We start from the raw sequence: 23,413 nt of genomic DNA on the forward strand, positions 1-23,413 counted from the left end.
CCTTTCCCCCCATACCTTGCACTATACATCTCTTCCATCTGGCTATTCCTAGGTTTTTTCTAACATAAAACAATTAGTTAATCCCAAGGAATAGATTGTTGGAACCCCTATAATCTATATTCCGTCGGTCAGAAACACCTGTGACAACCTGAACTTTCAACCGATGTCTGAAATGAGAGGAGATGGGTGGTGGTACAGAACTGAGCCCTTAACCTGTGGGACCTGACGCTCTCTCCAAGTAGTGTCTGAATTGAGTTTAATTTAGGACCATCCATCTAGTGTCAAAAGAATTGCTTAGTGATATGTTGGAAAAAACATACATCATAATTAGTGACAGAAGTGTAACATGGGATACTAGATAATGTGGGTTAAGACACCAGTCTAATAATGTATAGTGAGGAAATAAAATGAGGCTAAAAAGTTTGACATAACATATAAATAAGACCTGAATAGTAGAGACATAACTTAAGAGAACATCATTAAGACAGTACTAAAACTCAAGGTACTTGAAACAAGGGAAACCTGGTTGAAATTTGAAATGATGACAAAGGCTTTGAAGTAGGGGAGGACAGATTACAGATGTTGATTATCATAATTTATTTTTCAGATTGCAATATGCAGAACATCTATATTTTTAAAAGTCAAATACATAAATCATGAAAAAGGTAAGATACTGTGCCACCCACCACCACCACCCTCTCCCATATACCCAATTCTCACTCTTGGGAGGCACTACTTGTAACTTAAATATTTTAACACTTTCACAGTATCATGTTATTTACTTCCTTATGTCTAAATGGCACACGTTCATTATTCCTTATTTTTCAGTTTAAGACCTTGTTGACCTCCTAAAATGACTGTGCATATTTTTTTTCCAGACACACCCCATGCATGTACTTAACACACACTCTCAAACCAGGGTTTTCATTTTGTGAAAAATATCATCACACTGCTGATTATTACCGAGCAATTTTCTTTCACTTTTATACCTCACGAAAAAGTTTGTTTTTAAATTGACAAGAGAAAAGAGACTTGTGGTCACATATTTGGCAACCATGGGCACGTGCCATGCTGGATTTGAGGCGTAGCCCAGTCCAGGATTTGTCAGTTACAGTGAGAGCAACACTTACTGGAGGTATAAAATGTGTTAGAGACCATGCTCACCTTACAGGATGAGCCCAGTTAACCCTCATGTCAGCCTTTTGCAGCACTTTATACTTTATTCATCCATTTTACAGATGAGGAAGCTAGTGTTTAGGGATTTTAAGTATCTGTTAAAAGCCACACTGTTTATACCGGCTTCACTTCATCACATTAGCCTTCAAATCCTTCATCATAAATGGGACTATTTGTCAAAGGTGGAAATTGGAAAGGAAATCTCCAAAAGTTCCAAATTATATGACAGTAGGACAAAAGTAACCAGAACAGTGCCAGGCATGTAGTAGGTACTCAGTATTTGATGAGTGAATTGCATTGAACAAAGCCAACTCAAAACAGGCAATTTTCTCTTCAAATAGACTGCAGAAGGTAAAGGAATGCCTTTCAAATATCTGAACTTGAAATACACAATCAGTCCCTGCTGAATAGAAATAGGAAGGCAATGGAGTTGCTCACCAATGATCTTCTGGCCCTCTGTCTTCCCATCCCAGTTCTTGCTTTGGTTTTCTCCCACTCCTGTTCCTCTCCCCACCTCATTCTGTCCAAGGCTCTCATGCTACACACCTCACTGGCAGCCTCTAGAAGTTCACCCTTCTTCCATCTTCCTTCAGAATGGGTTTTCCTGTAAACATGATGATAATATTAATAAGCAGTTTGCATTTACTTAAGTGCTTACTATGACATATTAAGCTAAGCACTTACATTCTTATGAAAAAAAATGTCCATTCATAGATGAGGAAACCAAAAAATTGAGTTTAAGTAACTTGTAAAAGATCACAGACCTAGAAAGTGCTAGAGCTCATTTTGCAAAGGGGGCTGACTTAATAAATGAATTCACTATAGGATCTTACTGGTTAATAGGCTTCCTTCAGCCCTTCGTTAATTAATTCAACAGATAAGGATAGGGATAAGGAAACTCCTGTGTGCCAGACACTGATTGGTACTTTCACACACATTCTATCACCAATGCTCACACTTGAGTCAGATTCTAATTTAATCACACACTATTTTAAATAGGGAAATGATGTCAATGTAACATAAATTGTGTAGTTCATGTGCAATTTCTCTTAGGCAACAACAGAGCTGACAGAAACTGGAATAGGAGCAGGAGTAGAATTATACATTTCAACAGGAATGGAAAAAGCTATTAGCTAGACTGCTGCACAGGCAGAAACACTTTCAGCACTATTTTCAAGTTAAAACTTTTTATTTTGAGACAATTGTACATATAATGCAGTTGTAGAAAATAATACGGAGAAAGCCTATGTTCCTACTTTTCCACCAATGGCAACTTCTTGGAAAACTAGAGTAAAATAACACAACCAGGATATTGACATCGATACAGTCAAGATACAGAGCAGTTCCATCACCGCAAGGATAATTTACCATGCCCTTTGAGAGCCAAAATCACTTGCCTCCGGCTCCTTACCTCCTCCTCAAGCCCTGGTAACCACTAATCTGTTCTCTATTTCTATAATTGTGTCGTTTCAAGAATTTTACATAAACAGAACCATACAGTATGTAACCTTTGGGGACTGGCTTTTTTTTCATTCAGCATGTTTCTCTGAAGGAACTTCCAAGTCATTGCATGTCTCATAGACTGTATAGACTGTTCCTGTTTATTGCTAAGTGTTAATACAAAATAGAGATGTTTTTACAGTTTGTTTAAACATTATCTTTTTGAAGGACATATCTGGGTTGTTCCTAGGTTTTGGCTATTATGAATAATGATTCTATAAACACTTGTGGACAGGTTTTTATATGAGCCTATCTCTCCCTTTCTCTAGGATAAAAGCCCAGGAGTGAAATTGCTGGGTTGTATGATACTGCATGTTTAGGTTTTTCCTTTCTTATTAGCTGGCAAGCTTTTCCAGAGCAGCTATCTCATTTTACATTTCCACCAGCAGTTTATGAATGATCCATTTCTCCACATCCTTGCCAGCATTTAGCATGCAAATATTTTTTATTTTAGCCATTTTGATAAATGTGTAAAATTATATCATTGTGGTTGTAATTGGCATTTACTAATGACCAGTAATGTTGAACATATTTTCATGTTATTTGCTATTGTTTATCCTCATTAATGAAATGTCTCTTTGTGTCTTTGCCCATTTTCTAATCGAATCTTTTGTTTTTCTACTATTAAGTTTTAGAGTTTTTTATGTATTCTACATACTAGTTCTTTATAGGATAAATGGTTTACAGATATTTGCTCCCATTTTGTAGCTTGTCTTTTCATCCATTTAGCAGGGTCTTTCACAGAGAAAAAGATACTAATTTTTATTAGGTCAAATTTACCCATTTTCCCTTTTATGAATTGTGCTTTTGGCATCAATTCTAAGAACTCTTTGCAAAAAATCTTGGATTTTTTCCATTTTATTCTGAAAGATTTATAGTTTTATATTTTTTATTTAAGTCTGCAGTATATTTTTAGTGAATTTATTTTTTGCCTCTAAATATCTAATCCTCTAGCACCATTTTAAAAGGCTAACCTTTCTCCACTAAATTGCTTTTACACTCTTGGCAAAATCAGTTGGCATTTTTGTGTGGGTCTATTCTGCATTCTCTATTCTGTTCCATTAATCTATATATCTGTCACTCTGCCAATACCACACTGTCTTGTTTACTATAGCTATATAATAAGTTTTGAAATCAGAGAGATGATTCACACTTTATTCTTATTTTTCAAAATTTTTTTAGCTATTCTAGTTCCTTTTTCTTCCCATATGTTTTAAAACAATCTTGCCTATACATATAAAACATCTTACTGGGATTTTTGAGAGGAATTGTGTTATACATGTGTATAAATCTGGGAAGAGCTGACATTTTACTAGGTTGAGCCTTTTACTCCATACACAGTGTGCCCCTCCATTTATTTAGATATTTTTTTGTTCCTTTCATCAGCATTTTTTTGGTTTTTTGGAATACAAGACCTATACATGTTAGATTTACACCTCATTTATAAGTAATCATAAATGGTAATCTACTTTTTATTTTGGTGTAGCTGTGCCAATTTCTAGTTTATAGAAATGAAGTTGATCTTTGTATATTTATTGCACATCCTGTGGCTTTGTTGTCCTATACATAACACTAAAGTGCAAGGTGAAGCCACAATTGCTGATACAGAAGCTGCAGCAAATTATCCAGATCTAGCTAAGATAATTAATGAAGGTGACTGCACTAAACATATTTTTAATGTAGATGAAACAACCTTACATCGGAAGATGCCATCTAGGACTTTCATAGCTGGAGAAGAGAAGTCAGTGCTTGGATTCAAAGCTTCAAAGGACAGGCTGACTCTCTTTTAAGGGCTAATGTGCCTAGTGATATTAAGTTGAAGTCAGTGTTCATTTGCCATTCTGAAAATCCTAAGGCCCTTAGGAATTACGCTGAATCTATTCTGCCTATGCTCTATAAATGGAACAAACCTGAATGACGGCCCATCTATTTACAATATATTTTGCTAAATATTTTAAGCCCACTGTTAAGACCTACTGCTCAGAAAAGATCCCTTTCAAAATACTACTGCTCTTTGTCAATGCACGTGGTCACCCAACGGCTCTGATGCAGATGTACAATGAGGTTAATGTTGTTTTCACGCCTGCTAACACAGCATCCATTTGGTAGCCTATAGATCAAGGAATAATTTTGCCTTTAAGTTTTATTATTTAAGAAGTACATTTTGTAAGGCTATAGCAGCCATAGAGTGGTTCCTCTGATGGATCTGGGCAAAGTCAATTGAAAATCTGGAAAGGATTCACCATTCTAGGTATCATTGAAAATGTTTGTGATTCATGGGAAGATGTCAAAATACTGACATGATCAGAAATTTAGAAGAAGTTGACTCCAGCCCTCATGGATGATTTTGAGGGGGTTCAGTACTTCAGTGGAGGAAGGAGCTGCAGAAGTGGTAGAGACAGCAAGAGAACTAGAATTCGAAGTGGAACCTGGAAAATGTAACAGAACTGTAGCAATCTCATGATAAAACCAATGGATAAGGTACTGTTTCTTACAGATGAGCAAAGAAAGCAATTTATTGAGATGGGATCTAGGTCTGGTAAAGATGCTACAAAGATTGTTGAAATTACAGCAAAAGATTTAGAATATTACATGAATTTAGTTGATAAAGCAGCAACAGGGCTTAAGAGGATTGAGTCCAATTTTGAAAGAAGTTCTACTGTGGGTAAAATGCTATCAAGCAGCATTGCACACTACAAAGAGATTGTTCATGAAAGGAAGAGTCAGTTGATGCAACAAACCTTATTGTTTTATTTTAAGAAACCATCACATCCACTTCAACCTTCAGCAACCACCACCTGATTAACATTGAGGCAAGACCCCCACCAGCAAAAAGATTATGACTCATTGAAAGCTGAGATGATGGTTAGCATTTTTAGCCATAAAATATTTTTAAGTTATGTACTTGTTTTAGGCATAATGATATTATACACTTAATAGACTGTAGTATAGTGTACACATAATTTTTATATGTACTGGGAAACCAAAAAATTCATTTGACTAGCTCTAGTACAATATTTGCTTTATTGTGTGGTCTAGAACCAAACCCTCAATATTTCTGAGGCATGCCTGTATATGAACCCTCTTTTTTTTTTCTTGATGAGTCTACCTAAAGGTTTGTTAATTATTTTTATATCGTTAATGTACAATTACTTGGACATTATGGTTACTAGACTCCCCCTATTATCCAGTCCCTCCCACATACCCCATTACAGTCACTGTCCATCAGCATAGTAAGATGCTATAGAATCATTACTTGTCTCCTCTGTATATACTGCCTTCCCCATGTCCCCACCCCTCTACATTATGTGTGCTAATAGTAATGCCCCATTTTCCCCCTTTTCCCTCCCTTCCCACCCATCCTCCCCAGTCCCTTTCCCTTTGATAACTGTTAGTCCATTCTTGGATTCTGTGAGTCTGCTGCTGTTTTGTTCCTTCAGTTTTTGCTTTGTTGTTATACTCCACAGATGAGTGAAATCATCTGATACTTGTCTTTCTCTGCCTGGCTTATTTCACTGAGCATAATACCCTCTAGCTCCATCCATGTTGTTGCAAATGGTAGGATTTGTTTACTTCTTATGGCTGAATAATATTCCATTGTGTATATGTACCACATCTTCTTTATCCATTCATCTACTGATGGACACTTAGGTTGCTTCCATTTCTTGGATATTGTAAATAATGATGTGATAAACATAAGGGTGCATATGTCTTTTTCAAACTGGGCTGCTGCATTCTTAGGGTAAATTCCTAAGAGTGGAATTCCTGGGCCAAATGGTATTTCTATTTTGAGTTTTTTGAGGAACCTCCATACTGCTTTCACAATGGTTGAACTAGTTTACATTCCCACCAGCAGTGTAGGAGGGTTCCCCTTTCTCCATATCCTCGCCAACATTTATTGTTGTTTGTCTTTTGGTTGTTGGCCACCCTAACTGGTATAGGTTTGTTAATTTTGGTTATTTTTTCAGAGAAACAGATCTTAGTTTCATTGATGTTTTCTATTGTCTTTTTAGTCTCTATTTCATTTGTTTCTACTCTGATCTTCATTATCTCCTTCCTTCTACTAAGGAAGGAAGGAAATACTTTGGACTACATTTGTTCTCTTTTTCTAATTCCTTTTGGTATAAAGCTAGATTGTTTACTGAGATTTCTCTTGTTTCTTGAGGTGGGCCTCTGTTGCTGTAACTTCCCTCTTAAATGTGCTTTCACATCCTACACATTTTGCTGCATCATTTTTCTGTTTTCATTTGTAAGTTTTAAAAAAGTATTTCCTTTAATTTCTTCAATGAGACAGTGGTTGTTCAGTAGCTTGTTGTTTAATCTTCATGTATTTGTAGTTCTCCAGTTCTCTTCATGTAACTGATTTCTAGTTTCATACTACTATTGTCAGAAAAAATGCTTGATATGATTTCAGTCTTCATTAATTTATTGAGACTTGTTTTGTGACCTAACGTGATCTATCCTGGAGAATGTTGTATGTGCACTTGAAAAGAATGTGTATTCTGCTGCATTTAGAAGGGAACATTCTGTATATATCTATTAAGGCCATCTATCTGGTCTAGTGTTAGGTGGTAAGTCCATTATTTTAAATTTATTTTTCTGTCTTGATGAACTAACCATTGATGTAAGTGGGGTGTAAAAGTCTCCTTCCATTATTGCATTTCTGTCAATTTACCCCTTCAGATCTGTTAATGTTCACTTTATATATTTTAGTTCTATATCAGTTGCATATATATTTATAAATGTTATATAGTCTTGCTGTTTTTATCATTAGGTAATCCCCTCTTTGTCTTTTATTGCAGTCTTTGTTTTAAAGTCTATTTTGTCTGATATGAGTATAGTATATAAGAGCTTTCTTTTCATTTTCATTTGCATAGAATATCTTTTTCCATTTCTTCACTTTCAGTCTGTGTGTGCCCTTACTTCTAACGTGTCTTTTATAGGCAGTATATAGATGGGCCTTGGTTTTTAAATCATTCAGCCACTCTGTGTATTTTCATTGGAGAATTTAGTCTATTTACATCTAAGTAAGTAATAGGCTTATATTTATTTCCTTTTGTTAATGTGTTCTGGCTGTTTTTATACATCTTCTCTGTTCCTTCTTCTCTTTCTTCCCTTATGGTATGACGTCTTTTTTTAGTGTTATGTTTAGATTCCTTTCTCATTTTTTTGGGTGTATTTAATGTTAAGATTTTGCTTTGCAGTTACCATGAAGTTCACATATAATATCTTATGTATATAACAGTCTATTTTAGGTTGATAGCAACAAATTTGAACACAGTCCAAAACTTTACATTTTACTCCTGCCCCCAATGTTTTATGTTTTTGATGTCATATTTGACTTATTTATGTAACCCTTAGATAATTATTGTAATTTTAATTAATTGTACTTTTACCTTTTAACCTTCATACTAGCTTTGTAAGTGATTAATCCATTACCTTTATTATGTATACATTTTGTACTCCTTTTTGGAACATATTTGTTTGACACTCTGTGTTTCTTTCTCTATATTAGATGAAATAGTGCTTCTTTCATTCTTGAAGGAGTGGCCTTGTGTAGGTGATGAAACTTTTTGTTCACCCTTGCCCTAGTTCTTGGCTGTCTTTTTAACCTTTTTGATTATCCAAACAGACTGATTTATTCTTGATATGTCTCTGTTCTTGAGCGTGGGCCAAGACCTGTCAGTGTTCCACGGGAATGAATCTCATTTAGCTCCTAGTTTCTGGCTGATTGGAAGCCAGACATTCAGGCAGCATTATGCAAATATACATATACAGTCCTTTGAAGCCACATTTATACACCCTACTGGCCTTCAGATCATTAACAGTTGCAAAAAATCAGGGCTCCAGATGAGAGTGTAAGCTCCTTTCTGGAAGGTCTCATCTAGCTGTGGTAAAACCAAGGGGGCTATGCAAGGATGGGGTCCCCCTTCTTATGTTCCCCTGAAAGCACCTCTGTAGCCTCTAGAGGTGGGGGAAACCTGAAGCCTGTCCCTCAGGCTGAAACTTCAGAATAAGTAAATAGGCTTTTTTCCCAGGAAGACTGGGGGTGTGTTTCAGTCTGTTGACTGTGCAGTGCCCTGCCAAGAGCTGTCTTTCCAATTATTATAGTTCCTTGGAGCTCAGGAACAATGAGCCCCCTAGGCCCCCAGGGCCTGGTAAACAAGAGTCATCCCCTATGTGGTTTGTGAGCACCTGCTGGCGGTAGCAGGGCAGCTGGGGAGTGTAGGGGGCAGGGCAGGCTCACCTGCAGAAAGGCATCTACAAATGCCTTTACTGTGCATGCCCATACTTCAAGGATGGTACGGGAGAGTGCCCGGTCTGCACATTTACACTGACCCCAGGGTGGGGGCAGGAGAATGTCGTGAGCATTTACACTTGTCTGCCCAAGCCAGAGAGCAGGGATTGCTGCAATCACCCGTGCTCTCTACCCTCACCAAGGTAGTGGGACAGTGACACAACTGCTTGTCCTTACCTGCCCTGACAAGCAAGAGGAGGGTGTTGCATCCCAGTGCATCTGCTTATGCCAGCAGGATTGGTAAAGAGCACATAAATGGCATCTGCCAGTGCCTCCACCTCCAGGGTGCCCCCCAGTTCTCCCCTGACTCTCCAGCGGATACCCCTAGACCAACAAATGAATCTCCTTTACACACAGTCCAGGTGCTTTTCAAATTGGTGCTTTTGCATTGATCTCAGAGTGAGTGAGACCTCATGCAAGCCTTTCAAAGGAGAATCTGTTTCCTATCACACTTTGGATCACTTGGACATCAGTTTCCATTGTTTTTCTAAGCTAGGCATTTTGGGAGCTCATCTCTCCAGTGCAGATCCCAAGGGCTGGGGTGTTTGATGTAGGGCATTAACCCTTTGTTCCTCCTAGAGAAATGCAGTACTGGTGAAATCCCTCCTTACTGTGTGTCGCCATGCCAGGGGTGGGGTTTTTTGCCAAGACCATGGTCAATCTCTCTTACCCATCTGGATGCAGTCCTTCTATTCTTTTTTACAGAGAAGCAGTGGTCTAGCTTTCAGATCTTTTCAGAGGGAAATGATCCACACGTAGCTGTAGTTGTGCTGAGCGCATGGGAAGAGGCTGGCTCAGAGTGCGCCTGTGCTGCCATCTTGGGGCCCTCTTTTCAACTTTTCCTCTTTTCTAATGTAGGCGCTTAGTGCTATAAATTCCCCTCTCAGTATTGCTTTAGTTATGCCCCAGAAATTTTATATGTTGTTTTTTTTTCATTGGGTTTAATGTATTTTTTTTATTTCCTTTGAGACTTCCTCTTTTCTCATGGATTGTTTAATTGCTCAGTTTCCAAGTATTTGAAGATTGTCTTGTTATTTTTCTGCTATTGATTTCTAGTTTGAATCAGTGGTAGTTGAAGAACACATTCTATATAGATTTTACTTCTTTTCAGTTTGTTAAGGTTTGTTTTATGTGCTAGGAGATGGTCCATCTTGGTCTGTGTTCCCTCAACACTAGTCAGTTCTATTTTAAGGATATTAAAAATCAGCGTCAATATCTGAGACAACCTTGCATGTGTTTGGCTCTGGGCTTGTGGCAAGTCTTGCCTCTTTCTAGACCCACCTTGTTCAGGCTCCCCTGCCATGTGCACTGTTTCAGTGCTCTAAGAGCCAACATTTCCACTCTTGTTTTTCTGCATTTTTAATATCCTCTGAGTCAGCCTCCAGCCTCACAGAGTTGCCTACCAGAGGAGATGAAGGAGACATGACTAACACATCTAATGTGGTATCCTGGAAGGAATTCTAGAACAGAAAAAGACCTAGGATAAAACTGAGAAAATCTGTTGCATAAACATTATTATAAGGAAGTGATACGTCCACCTAGTTCATGTAGAAAGAGCTTTCAATCAAGATGAGGTTGTTTGAAGTATAAGCTTTACTTAATATCAATATTGGTTCATTAATTGTGACAAGTGTAACATCCTAATGTAAGATGTTAGTAATAAAGGAAGCTGGGTGGTGGATATAAGGGGAACCATCTTTGCAATCATTCTATAAATCTAGAGCTCCAAATTTAAGGAGTTTTTTTTAATATAGATTTCGCCCTTCAAAATCCTTCTGTTCTTGGTTCATACCTGCCTGGTTTTATTTCATAATTTCTTGTTTTTTCTTTATGGAATGTTGTCTTCCTTTATTGTTTGAAGATTTATTCCATATCATTTAAATTCCTTTTTAGAAGATGGCTCTGATACTTACCATTCCCCAACAGTAAATTCTCCCATTCAATTGATTTTGTAGGGAATATTTCTTGGTAGTTTTTTTAAAATCACATACCTTGTAATGTCTGTTTTCAGATTCCTCTTGAATAGACGTTTCTTAGGGTTTTTTTTTGTCTTTTTCCCACTTTTGATGAGAACCCTTCTGGTAATTCCGTGATCACTATTTTCTAGAGCATTGGTCCCCAGTCCAGAACCTCAGGATTTATACTGGTACCTCAGGTCTCTTATGTGATGGAGCTTTCAGAGATGGAATAATTGGCTCAGTATATATACAGTGCCACCCAGTAGTCACTGTAACCTTAGAAAGGGTGAGAGAATTAAGCAAGATGGGAGCCAGGGGCCTCAACGCACAAGGCAAGGAGACCTCTTATGCACCAGTTCACACACTCTTGTCCTCACCTCTATGCCCAGCCATAGTTTTGGTGAACAGTTTTGTACAGGTTTTGACCTGCTTCAGGCTGACAGCACCTCCATGCATGTACACCTTGCTTTGCCTTCAGTTTTTGCCCCAGGTCTTCTCTGATGCCTGTGACAGCCTGCTCAGCATTCATGCATGAGAAACACAGAAATATGGGGACAATTAACAGCCAATGGGGCAAACCTCAGGTAATGGAACTGGAGGCAAAGGTTCATTGCTTCTCCCTTGCACCCCTCTGATGTAAAATACTGAGGTATATTCTGTTTTCTTCTCAGAACCATGAGCTAGTGGGATTAAACTCTGGTTGTTCACAGCAACAGCCAACTCTGAGGTCCTTACTTTACTTCCTTTCTTATTTTATTCATCCTAGTCCTTCTCTCCTGCTCTTGATTATCACTTCCAAAATGAGCTACCTGCACATAAACCCTATCCTTCTACTCTGCCTTTGGGGAAACCTTGGCTGAAACATGCCCTGACCTTACTTAAACCAGTTAGAAGTCAGAGGGCAAGGGTGCCCACTGATACAGTCCATAAAGAAGTCAACCTCTTCAGGCACAGAGGAGACTTAAGAATGGACCTGAAGGGGCAAATGGAAAATAGAAAACTCTTCCAAAGTGTATTATCTCCTATCTTAAGAACATATAAAGGGCAAAGTGGCATGCTCTTCTCATACAAATACTCAAGAGAAGGACTAGGGTGAATAAAGTGGCATATAAAGACTATTATAAGGAAGTGGTATGTCCACTTAGTTCACATAGAAAGAGCTGAAGTTGTTTGGAATTGTAATAGTAGTTTATGGAATGGAATTAAGGCAGAGTAGGGTCACCCCCTGGCAGTACCATTGTCAAGCACTCTAAAGCATCAGAAAGGAGGTTCACAGATGGTCTTTAATGACCCTTCCAGTTCTAAGTTATGGAATCAGTTTCTATCAACAAAATGGCAACGCTCTCCCTCCATGCTTCCACAGGGAATGTGAGCTGTGCTTATTGAGACTCACTCAAGTTTTTTTGGAAGGAGTGTGTTTCCCAACAGGCAGCATTAACAAAGAGTTTCCCTCAACTAATCGGAAGGTCCACTATGCAATGGCAGAGGAAGAGAAACTTTAAAACAGAGCTTGGTGTGTGTGGCAGGGAGTAGAGTGGGAGAGGTTTATAGTGTGCATTCTCAAAAAATACATGCTAAAGGAGAAAGACAAGTATCAAATGATTTCACTCATCTGTGGAGTATAAGAACAAAGAAAAAACTGAAGGAACAGAACAGCAGCAGACTCACAGAACCCAAGAATGGACAAACAGTTACCAAAGGGAAAGGGACTGGGGAGGGTGGGTGGGAAGGGAGGGAGAAGGGGAAAAAGGGGCATCACGTTTAGCGCACATAATGTAGGGGAGGGGCACGGGGAAGGCAGTATAGCACAGAGAAGAGGAGTAGTGATTCTATATATTGATGTAGGGCATTAACCCTTTGCTCCTCCTAGAGAAATGCAGTACTGGTGACATCCCTCCTTATTGTGTGTCACCATGCCAGCATCTTACTATGCTGATAGACAGTGACTGTAACGGGGTATGGGGTGGGGACTTGATAGTAGGGGGAATCTAGTAACCACAATGTTGTTCATGTAAGTGTATATTAATGATACCAAAAAAAAATATGTGCTAACGTGAACGTGCTCCATGCAGCATGGAGAAACCCAACATGGAATTTGACCCTTGGTTTCAGCTCTCCAGTGGCAAGACCTAAACGGAGCCTTTGTTCAGTATTTGGCACATTGTTCCCAAGGCGGCAATGGTCCATTTTGAAGAGACACATGACACCCTCAAGGAAACTGGACTGAGGAGCAGGACCGGCCCGTGCAGGAGAAACAGAGCAGTGGTGTGTTCTTTCCCCGGGCGAGGCTACTCCCTGCATGCCAGGATGCTTCTACCAAACAAAGGTCCTTTGGAAAAGAAAAAGCAGCCCCTGGCTGGTCTTGGTTATGAGCAGCCTCTTCTATGTGCAAGGTGGTTGTGAGAAATTGGCTCTTATTAAATGTCAGATAATTGTGTTGATTTGATTTTGTGTAGTGGCATAACTTTATAAGTCAGAAAAGTACCAAGAAAGTACCTTTACTTAGAGCCAGAAGGCCTGGGAACAAACCTCAGCTCTGATAATAATGTCAGCTCTGCTCACAGACTCATTTAATCCTCAGAGTAACTCCATGAGATAGGTGCCAATATTAACCCCAACCCACAGTTACATAAAATGAGGCACAGAGAGGTGTAGTAATGTTCCTAAGCTGGCAAGTGTCAAATTGTAGATCCTGACTCAAGCCTGCCAGACCTTTCATCATTATGCTTTACTAGCTGAAGGGCCTCAGTGAATTCACTAACTCCTTTGTGAGGGTCAGGTTCCAAATATTAAAATATACTTGATAATGCTGACAGGACTTAGGAGAGGAGCAAATGAATTGATTCAACAAGCATTCCGGGAGAACCAATTATATTCACTCAGAGCATTGCACATCAGAGAGGAATTGCCTTGAACAGTATCTGCTGTGTAGATGTGTTTATGTAGTAGAACATGAATGTGAATGTGTCGTTCTTTGCCTGTCACAGCACCCCGCCCTGCTTTCCCCCTCATAGCATTTTCCCCCTCTCCATTTTAAGAAATACCCCAACTGAGCAGACACTAGGTATGAGGACCCACTTCCCACTGTGAAATCAACTGGGACAGGTTCTCTCTCTCTGCACTGCGCAACAGACCAGCCGGTGGCCACATAACCAACTGAGCAGACCGGTTCCACCCTCGGACAGCTAAGGGCCCTTCATGATCCCTGGGCCGAGGCCTGGGGAGCTGGCTCTTCTGCTGCTCTGCCCCCATCTCCAGCGTTCCCTCAGCTTTCATCCAAGTCCCGGCCTTGGAAACTCTGCAGGGTCCATGCCGTCCTTCCCCTTGCAGTGACAGGGATCACCTCTCATTGGAGGACTGCAACAGCCCCTGAACTTCTCTCCCTGCCTTTACTCTTGCTGCCCATAGTCAGCTTTCCAGCCAGCACTGAAAATACAAATCAGATCAAGTCACTTACCTGCTGTCGTTCACTGACTCCCAGCCTGCCTGAAGTGAATTCCAACCTGCTCCCATGCCCACAGGGCTATACGAGCTTTTGTTCCTGCCCATGCTGTGACCTTGTTTCCTATCTCTCTCTCTCTCTCTCTCTCTCTCTCTCTCTCACACACACACACACACACACACACACACACACACACATATAACATATACAAACACAAATATATATACACACAGATAGATAAATAGATATAGATAGCTACTGATTAAAGATATACTGAGATATTTATATGTGTGTGTGTTTTGAATGACTGAGTGGAATAATTAATATAATGCTACTGTGATCAAAGATTTAATACCAAGGATGGTTAAGTTTATGTGTCAATCTGACTGAGCATGACATGCCCAGATATTTGATTAAATATTATTCTGGGTGTTACTGTGAGGGTGTTTCTGGATGAGATAAACATTTAAATCAGTAGACTCAGTAAAGCAGATTTCCCTCCCCAATGTGGGGAGGGCATCCAATCCATTGGAGGCCCGAATGGAAAAAAGGTGAGTTAAAGGAGAATTCACTTTCTCTGCCTGATGGTTTTCAAGCTGGGACATTGGTCTTCTACTGCACTTGGACTAGAACTTAAACCATCAGCTCTTCTTGTTCTCAGGCCTTTAGACGTGAGCTGGAACTATCCCACCAGCCCTTGTGAATCTCTAGTTTACACCTGCAGATCATGGGGCTTCTCATCCTCCACAATCGCATGAGGCAATCCCTTAAAATAAGTATTTCTCCCTCTCTCTCTCTCTCTCTCTTCATATATAAACATATACAGCTCCTACTGTCTCTGTTTTTCTGAAGACCCCTAATACAAAATCTCTTATGTTTTTGAAGGCAATTACTCTGAATATTAAACTTACTCATTATAAAAGCATTTCATATAGATTTAGAAATTTAAAAAAAGAAAAAACTTGATAATTGCATTATTCAAATCCAACTATTATTCATATTATGTTGCATTTCCACCCAGCATTTCCCTACACAAAGAAATGTTATTTTTCAAGATGTGATTACACTGTATTTAATTTTCTAACATCAGTTTTCATATTAAATTATAGACATTTTTCATTGCTAATTTGGTCTTTATAACCATCATTTTTAATACCTGCACAAGAGGAGTGTATATGTGGCGTAATTGACTTAAATTCCTCCTGCTTGTTGCAAATCCAATTTGTTTCCATTTTTTGTTATTACAACAATAAACATCTGCCTGCATAAAGCATCTTCCACATTTAGAATTATTTCCTTAGGATATATTTTCAAATGTGGAATAATTGTATCAAAGTGTACAGATTTACTTAAGGCTCTTGATACAAACTTCCAAACAGTTTTCTAGAAAGGTCTTTCCAATTTATATTCTCCCTAGTAGAATATGAGAATATCCATCTTACACACATTGACCAGCACTATGTGCCTAGAGTTATTTTTCAGTGTTATAGTTAAATAAAACAGCATGCATTATTTCAACTTGCATTTCTTCTATTGCTAGTGGATAATGGGGTCTCTTCCTAGCCCCTCATTGTTAGTTACCTGTCACATATACTTACATAAGGACACAATCAATTACCTATTGTGGCTCTATATGTCTTAATATTTTCCAGGGCCGATCATATCAATATTTCTCTCATTAGTCTTTTTATTGTCTTCTCTGCTTACATTTCTAGATGATTTGGGGGATCGTTTTGTTAAATTCCTTTTTAAAAATTCCCTTAAGGATTGTGATGAGGAAGAATCCCCATTGACACCCAGTAAACCTCCCCAGGATGAAGCCACGTGGCCACCTATATTAATAGTGCCTCACCTTCGGAAGCTTTACGGCCTCCCTTTCTGGCTTCCCCACTGCGTCCAGAGGCTTTCTGCCCTGAGTAATAGAACACTCAGCCATGAAAGGCCTGTACTCCGGGCACCAGGAAGAAACCCTGAGGCAGGGCTTTCGTAGGTCTAACTCACCAGCTCCACAGTGTCACCAAAGCTTTGCATTTTTCCTTTTGGCCCATTCTCCTGGGTCAGCTGTGTAGCTGTTGCAGCCCCAGGTCATGGCATCGTGGCATCCTCTCACAATCCAGAGCCCTGCAGGATGGTTCCTCCATTAATTTTATTTTATTATTTTTATTAAGGAGGGAGCCCTTCCCCAAAGCTTTTCAGTTGACTTTCCTATACATCTCAATAGAGCAAGGTGACATCACACAACCATGAGTTCTTCAACCAGTGGTGCATGTCCATGACTGGTTTTGGCCAATCAGTGGTCATATGATGGGGCTGGGGTGGGAACACATTCACTGAGCACATAAGAGAGTGAATATAAGCATAAAGTTGGGGAAAGTGGGAGGTAGATTGGCTGATAAGTAACGTGGCTACCATACCAATTTTCTCAAACTGTATTTGGGAAACACAATTACAGAGTTTATTTTTGCTCAGGAGTGGATCCTCAAGGTTTTGTGGGTCCTGAAGCTTATGATTCTCTTGTAGGGGGAGGGGAATTAACTATACAAAACTACGTATAGAAGACTATTTATTTAAAATGGGAAAAGAAGTTGCGAATTATGCGTATGTATATATGTTTTATAAATTATATAGAAATCTAACAAAGTGCCACAAATATCACAAACTCTAGAAAAACAACATATTTTAGTTATCTGCCCTACCCTCCTATAATACATTTTAAATTAGCATAACCCATAATTATGAAAAATATGCAAAATTATGGCAAACACAAGTAATTCAAATCATTTTAATGAATTATATAATTACATGTAATCAAATAACTGTTGTAGTACATGTACTAACTTATTGTGTATGTGTATAGAACTTTGGTCACTGGAACATTTGTGTCTTTAGCAGCTTCACTTCGTCAATGGCAGTTTTCAGTGATGTTTCATCTGGAATGTCCAACTTCATCAGGGCAACACATACAGCTCTGGGTATATATGCTGGAATGCTGAAGACATGTGACTTCTCATGTAGACGAATGTCTTCACTGTTTGATCCTTATTGTAGCTTTCTATTGCTGTGGAACAAATTATCACAAACTTATGACTTAAAACAATACACATTCATTATCTCACAATTTCTCTAGGTCCAAAGTCCAGGCAAGGAATAACTGGATTTCTTGCTCAGGGTCTCACCAGGCAGAAACCAAAGTGTTAGCCAGGATTATCACTCTCGTTTGGGTTACAGGGTCCTCTCCCAAGCTCACTGGCATAACTAGTTGTTGACAGAATTCATTCCCTTTCTGCTGTACGGCTAAGCTGTCAGCCTGAGACCACTGTCAGCACCAGGGGGCTGCCCACAGTTCTCCACCATGTGGTTCTAATAAGAAGCTCATAGGATGTTTGCTTTCATCCAAGGTAGCTGGGGTGCACCCCTATGACTTTCTTTCCTACAATCAGCCAGAGAAAAACTCTTTTCTTTAAAAGGGCTTGTATGATTAGGTCAGTCCCTCCACCTCCTCCTGGATTATCTCCATATTCAATGCCAACCGATTTGGTAGCTTCATTGCATCTGCAAAATCTCCTCACAGCAGTACCTAGATTAGTGTTTGATTGAACAAATGGAGGAAAGTGTGTGTAGATTAGGGTCAGGAATTTGGTGGAGTTGGGGGCATTTTGTATTTCTGATTCTATTTTGACTAGGTGTTGATGAGAACTGAATTGTCTGTTGGTTATTTTACATGACAAGATTGAAAGAATTTTCCAAAGATTAGCTTCAGGCTCTATGCATTTCAAACTTTGTTTCTTCTTCACTACCTTTGTCCTGTGGAAAAAAAACATATGTTCTTTGGTCAGATGAGCTTGTGCTGCACGTCAGGTCTCCACAGAGAAGTCCCCAATTCCTCATACATAGTTCGGAAATCTAGAAAGCTCTTAAAAGAATGGGTTGTTCAACTCAGATGATGGCAATGCCTAGTTTGAACTACTTAAGATCCCTGTTGGTCTCTGTACCATTTTTGAGGTATATATATATATATATTACTAACTGGTTGTGCCCAGACTCTGCTAAGAGTCTTAGAGCACACCTTTCTAAAAATTCTAAACTTTGAAAAAAACAAAAAACAAAACACTCTGGTCCTAAGAATTTCAGACAAGAAAGTGCAGACTGTTATTAAAAGCTAGGAGATACTGTTCTGTATAATTGTTTAACAGGAAAATAAACATGATTATTTGTGCAGGGAAGATGTTTTCCATCTATTCTGACACCAACTGGTGTACTACAGTGCCATTCTGGATCTAAGCACCAGAATTAGTGCAGATCCTACCAGTTCAAGGGCATGGCTCCAACAAGACTGTCTTCACTTCACATACCAGCCGAAAGTGAAGCCCCTGAGTCACCCACACTTCTGACCAACTGGCTGCAATTGACGGGTTCCCATGACCCCATTCTAGTTTGCTAGAATGACTCACAGAACTCAGGAAAGTGCAATACTTATAATTATAGTTTTATTGTAAGGGAAACAATTCAGGAACAGCCACATGAAGGGAGAAACTGGGCAAGGACTGGGAGAGCCCTGAATGCACAGCTTCTGTGCCTCATCCCTATGGAATCAGGACTCATCACTCTCTGACACGTTCATGTGTTCCCCGACCAGGAAGCTCCCACAAGCTCTGGTGCCCAGCCTTTCTAATGAAGTCTCACTATGTGGACATACTTGATTAAAATGTTGGGTAAATGACTGAACTTAATCTCCAGCCCCCTACCCTTCTCCAGAGGTCAGACTGGCTCAGAGTCTCAGCCCCAATCCTGTGGTTGGTCTTTTCAGTAACCAGTTCCCATCCTGAAATGATCTAGGGTCCAACCATGAATCATCTCATTAGCATAAATGCAGGTGTAGTCCGAGGGACTCATGAATAACAGACACTTTTATGTCTTGGGTAATCACAAAGGTTTTAGAAGCTCTGTGACAGGAACCCTGGATGAAGACCAGACAAATTCTTTATTACACAACAACACCTCGTGTCTGTTAACATCCCTAGAATGTTCTTTCTTTACCACTAGTGGAGTCACGACTTAATGGCCCAGTTTCTGGCTTCGATTCTTTTGTTGACATGACAACTAATAGGAAGAAAGATTTCTAGGATGTCTCCACTGAGGTAGGGGCCAGGGGAATTTTTATTCAAATCATATGAGCATTCTAGTAAAGATGTATAAATGTACACATTTCTTTTGGTCAAAATTACTGCTTGATTATTTATAATTAACTGCCCTTCTGCTTTGGGTTTGTATTTTCCTTATGTTTTCAAACTAGTAATTGCCAGCTTAGAGGCATGCCACTGATTTTCATGTATTTATCTTCCCTTAGCCTCTTTACTCATAAATTCTCATTAATTCTAATAGCATTTTAGTTGATTCATTTGGATTTTTGTAAGTAGTAAAATCATATCAATTCTCACATAATAATATCCCTTTTTATACTGATAACATTTATTTCTGGTTAAGGTCTTAGGCTGTCCAGGACATGTAAAATATAATTAAGTAATAATTGGGATGCTAGAGGCTTCGTTTTACTCTTGATTTTAATGCAGAAACTTCGGGTATTTTATCATTAAGCCCAGCATTGGCTGTTTGGAATACATGTTATCATGTTAATGATGTGGACTTCAAGTCCTTACATATTTAGCATTTTCTTATTAATAGATGTAAAATTTTATTTATGGCTATTTAACATCATTAATTTTTTACAGATTACTTATTTTTAGGAGACTAATAACAGTATCTGCTTTGGGTTTTTTTGTTTAAAAGTATGCCTTGGAGTTAATTCTAAAATGTGGAACCATCTGTAACAGCTAATTCTATCACTTTTATAAAGTCTCATTAAAAGAGCACTTCCAGATATTTTTACAGATTTCTTTATTGCCTGGGCTCTAACTATTGGACTCAAGATTTTGATGCTTGCTGTGGGTGAAACTAGATAAACTGCATGGTCTACTCTAGCACTTTGTAAACAATCAGTGTATATAATGTAAGACATCATCTAAATTGCATTTAAGGAAACAAATGTTCTCCTACACCAAGGGTTAAGAAACCATGGTCCGTGGACCAAATCCCACCCACTCACCACCTGCTTTTGTAAATACAGTTTAATTGGAATGCAATTATTTACACTCTTCCATTTTTGTATCATCAGTGGCTGTTTTCATGTTACATAGAATAGTTAAGTAATTGAAACATAGACTGTACAGCCCACATCCTCTCATATATGTACTATCTGAGTTTTACAGGAAAGATTGCCTACCTCTGTTCTAGATACAAATCAATATTCTGAGAAAAAAAAAATGGAAGGAAGGGGTTGCACCATCAAATAAATTCAAGAATTCATATATTTCTTCATGAAAATGTGTATTTAATGCTAACAAGTAAAAAATAACCTGGAGCAAGCCCTGCAAAAGTTCAAACAACCATATATACATACAGGCTCACACATATACATCAATTTGATTTTATGCCATTATTTTATAAACCTTTGTTTGAGCTACAAATCCATTTCTCATTGAAAAACTATGCATATCTCTCAGCACACTACTTACTATCTGTGAATGGCTGGATGGAAGATACTTCTTTTCTTATTACTGCTATAGACTTGTATATATCGTCATCTCATCTTTTCCCTGGCTTGATCTTCTGATCTGTTTGTTAAATTACAAGAAATTTACCTCTGGTTCCTTTCTGATCAATCTGCCTCCACCATCTTTTGTAGTGACCACAGCTGTTGTGACAGTAAATTTTATTCTTGACACTATAGCTTCCCTGCAGTATTTATAAGGCAGTACCATGTGGGAGGCCACAGATACAAAGACTTTCTTGGGAGTCAGGGGAGGAAGCAGGGTTCCCACTTGCACTTTGACTTGTGGCAAGTCTCTTGACTTCTATTAGCTGACTTGTCCTCTGTCTGAACCAGGAATTAACAATACCTACTTTACTGGATTATGAGGAGAATGCGAGTTAATGCTTGTGATGTAGTTAGCCTGGTTCTCACAGCAGAGCAAACGATTACTAGGGGTTGGTTCTCTTCAACACAACTGCTGACACCATTGAGAGTTTTAAATGGAGGCAATTCAAGGAGGCAATGTACCGCCCTGGTTGAGAATAAAGATGTAAACATGAGAGATACGTGGGTTCAATTCCCAGGTCTCCCTTTTCCCACCTCTATGACACAAGTGATTTTTCTCAGCCTCTCCTCCCACCTGGAAAATGAGAAACTCATGAGACTATACAGGGTTTTGGTGAGGATTTAGTGAGATTAATATGAAAAATGCTTTATATCAAATAAATGGGAATTACTACGCTATGTATTAACTTATGGTCATGGTGATCATGCTATAGTAAAGAGAAAAGTGAACTGGGGGTTGAAGGGTACAGCTTCTAGTCCTAGAGTCATCCACTAACTTACTGTGTGCCATTAGTCTGCTTACCTAACTTCTCTGAGCTTCCTTTTCACCATCTTTAAATTGTGGGTTTGAGCTAGACAGTATTGCAATACATTTTTAGAGCATCTTGTGAGCCACAACATATTTCCACATACTTTATTTCACTCTGTAATCATAACATATATCTAAGTTTCTATGAGATAAGGCTTTATGATCACTACATAGCTGTGATGTCATTTCTGTAGCCAAATCATTTCCAGTGTCCACAAAGCAGGTCCTTGTTGGCCCTATTTTTATTAACAGATGTTCTAACCTGATTAGCTTCTTAGCTAATAAATTTAATTTGACAAAGAAATTAACATTCACTAGATTTCTAAGCTACTCCTTGCACCTTTATGTTTCCTTGGCCTGCATGCACTATTCCACATGCTGGTGTCTGGTGTTTGTCAAGCCATTGAGGATCCATGGGACAGACTTGATCATTAGCCTTGAGACCCTTCTTGAGTGCACAGTTGTGTTATTCCCACACTGGACTGAAGGTTTCACCAGCTTAATGACCAGCCTCCAGTGTAGCCACCAGCCCTTCCTATGTACTGGGCTTTTGGATCCTATAAGTGACTTTGGCATGAACCGAAGCAGCTTTGAGGCCTGGTATTCTGGCCGTGCAAAATCACCAGGAAAGAGCAGATTTGCAACAGTAACAGCAAACCAGTCATAGTAGCTCCAGGGAGATTTGTCTCTGAAGTGACTCTGGGATCCCTTGTCATTACACCTGTTTGTTATCACCAGTGAACATCAAAGCCAATTCGAAACAGCCATTGATTCACCTGGCACAGATAGAATGACACCTCCCAGTATAGTAACATGACACTAACTTGTGCCAAGAAAAGAATTCCATCCACTGAGACTGCAAGACTAGATCATTTGAAAAATAACAGAATAAAAATTCTGATGCTTAATCCTTGCTATTTAATATTCTGAAAAACATGTTAATATGGCTTCAGGTCATATATCTTATTATATGAAATTTTTGTTACTTTTTTCCCTCTGGAAATTTACTTTTTTCTTTTTCCAGTTATTGTTATGTGTATAGTACTTTAGGATAGCAATTCCACTTCTAAGAAATTACCATAGGGAAACAATCATAAATAATAATAACATTAACAATTGTGTGTAGTATTTGCCAGGGATTGTACATATTAGTGCCTCCCACCCCACTTTATGGAACAAGAAACAAAATTTGGAAAAATAAGTAGATTGCCAAGGTCAACAGCAAGGCAAGTGAAGTAAGAACTTCTGGTTGACTTACCTCCTAATTACTATGATATATTATGTCACATATAACTATATATATATATATATTCAAATAAAAATATAAAAGTGAAAAACCCCAGAAGGATATGCACTAAACTGTTAACAGTGTTTGACTCTAAGTGGTGAGATGCTTTTTACTTCCTTCTTCTTCTCCAAATTTTCATAAATGTTAGTGTATTATATTCCCCAACACACACACACATGCCTTCCTCTCTCTCTGTCTTTAAATGTTTCTCCCTGATTATCCTCAGTTTCAGCAAATGGCTCCACTGCCTGCTAAACAAAACAAAACAGCAAAGCGCTGCTGTCACTC

General features: G+C 38.8%; 3 long non-coding RNA genes across 4 annotated transcripts in view; 1 reads left to right on the forward strand and 2 right to left on the reverse strand.

Moving 5' to 3' along the window:
- LOC130683766 (uncharacterized) overlaps positions 1-14,442 on the reverse strand; it is a 16,413-nt gene extending 1,971 nt beyond the window's left edge. The window contains exons 1-2 of the long non-coding RNA XR_008997692.1: positions 14,390-14,442; positions 1-1,780 (exon numbers count right to left, since the gene is read on the reverse strand). The exon at positions 1-1,780 is cut by the window's left edge and continues 1,971 nt beyond it. This is a non-coding gene — a long non-coding RNA (uncharacterized LOC130683766). The remainder of the gene's footprint in view (positions 1,781-14,389) is intronic.
- On the forward strand, positions 11,100-13,373 carry LOC130683765 (uncharacterized). Its single transcript, XR_008997691.1, has 2 exons — positions 11,100-11,516; positions 13,045-13,373. It is a non-coding gene; the product is annotated as an uncharacterized LOC130683765 (long non-coding RNA).
- A 2,700-nt stretch (positions 14,443-17,142) lies between the features above and the next one.
- The window catches only part of LOC130683767 (uncharacterized), an 88,899-nt gene continuing 82,628 nt past the window's right edge, over positions 17,143-23,413 (reverse strand). For both annotated transcript variants that reach the window (XR_008997693.1, XR_008997695.1), the window contains one exon: positions 17,143-17,432. This is a non-coding gene — a long non-coding RNA (uncharacterized LOC130683767). The remainder of the gene's footprint in view (positions 17,433-23,413) is intronic.

Source organism: Manis pentadactyla, chromosome 5 (genome assembly GCF_030020395.1).
Source record: "Manis pentadactyla isolate mManPen7 chromosome 5, mManPen7.hap1, whole genome shotgun sequence".
Lineage (NCBI taxonomy): Eukaryota > Metazoa > Chordata > Mammalia > Pholidota > Manidae > Manis > Manis pentadactyla.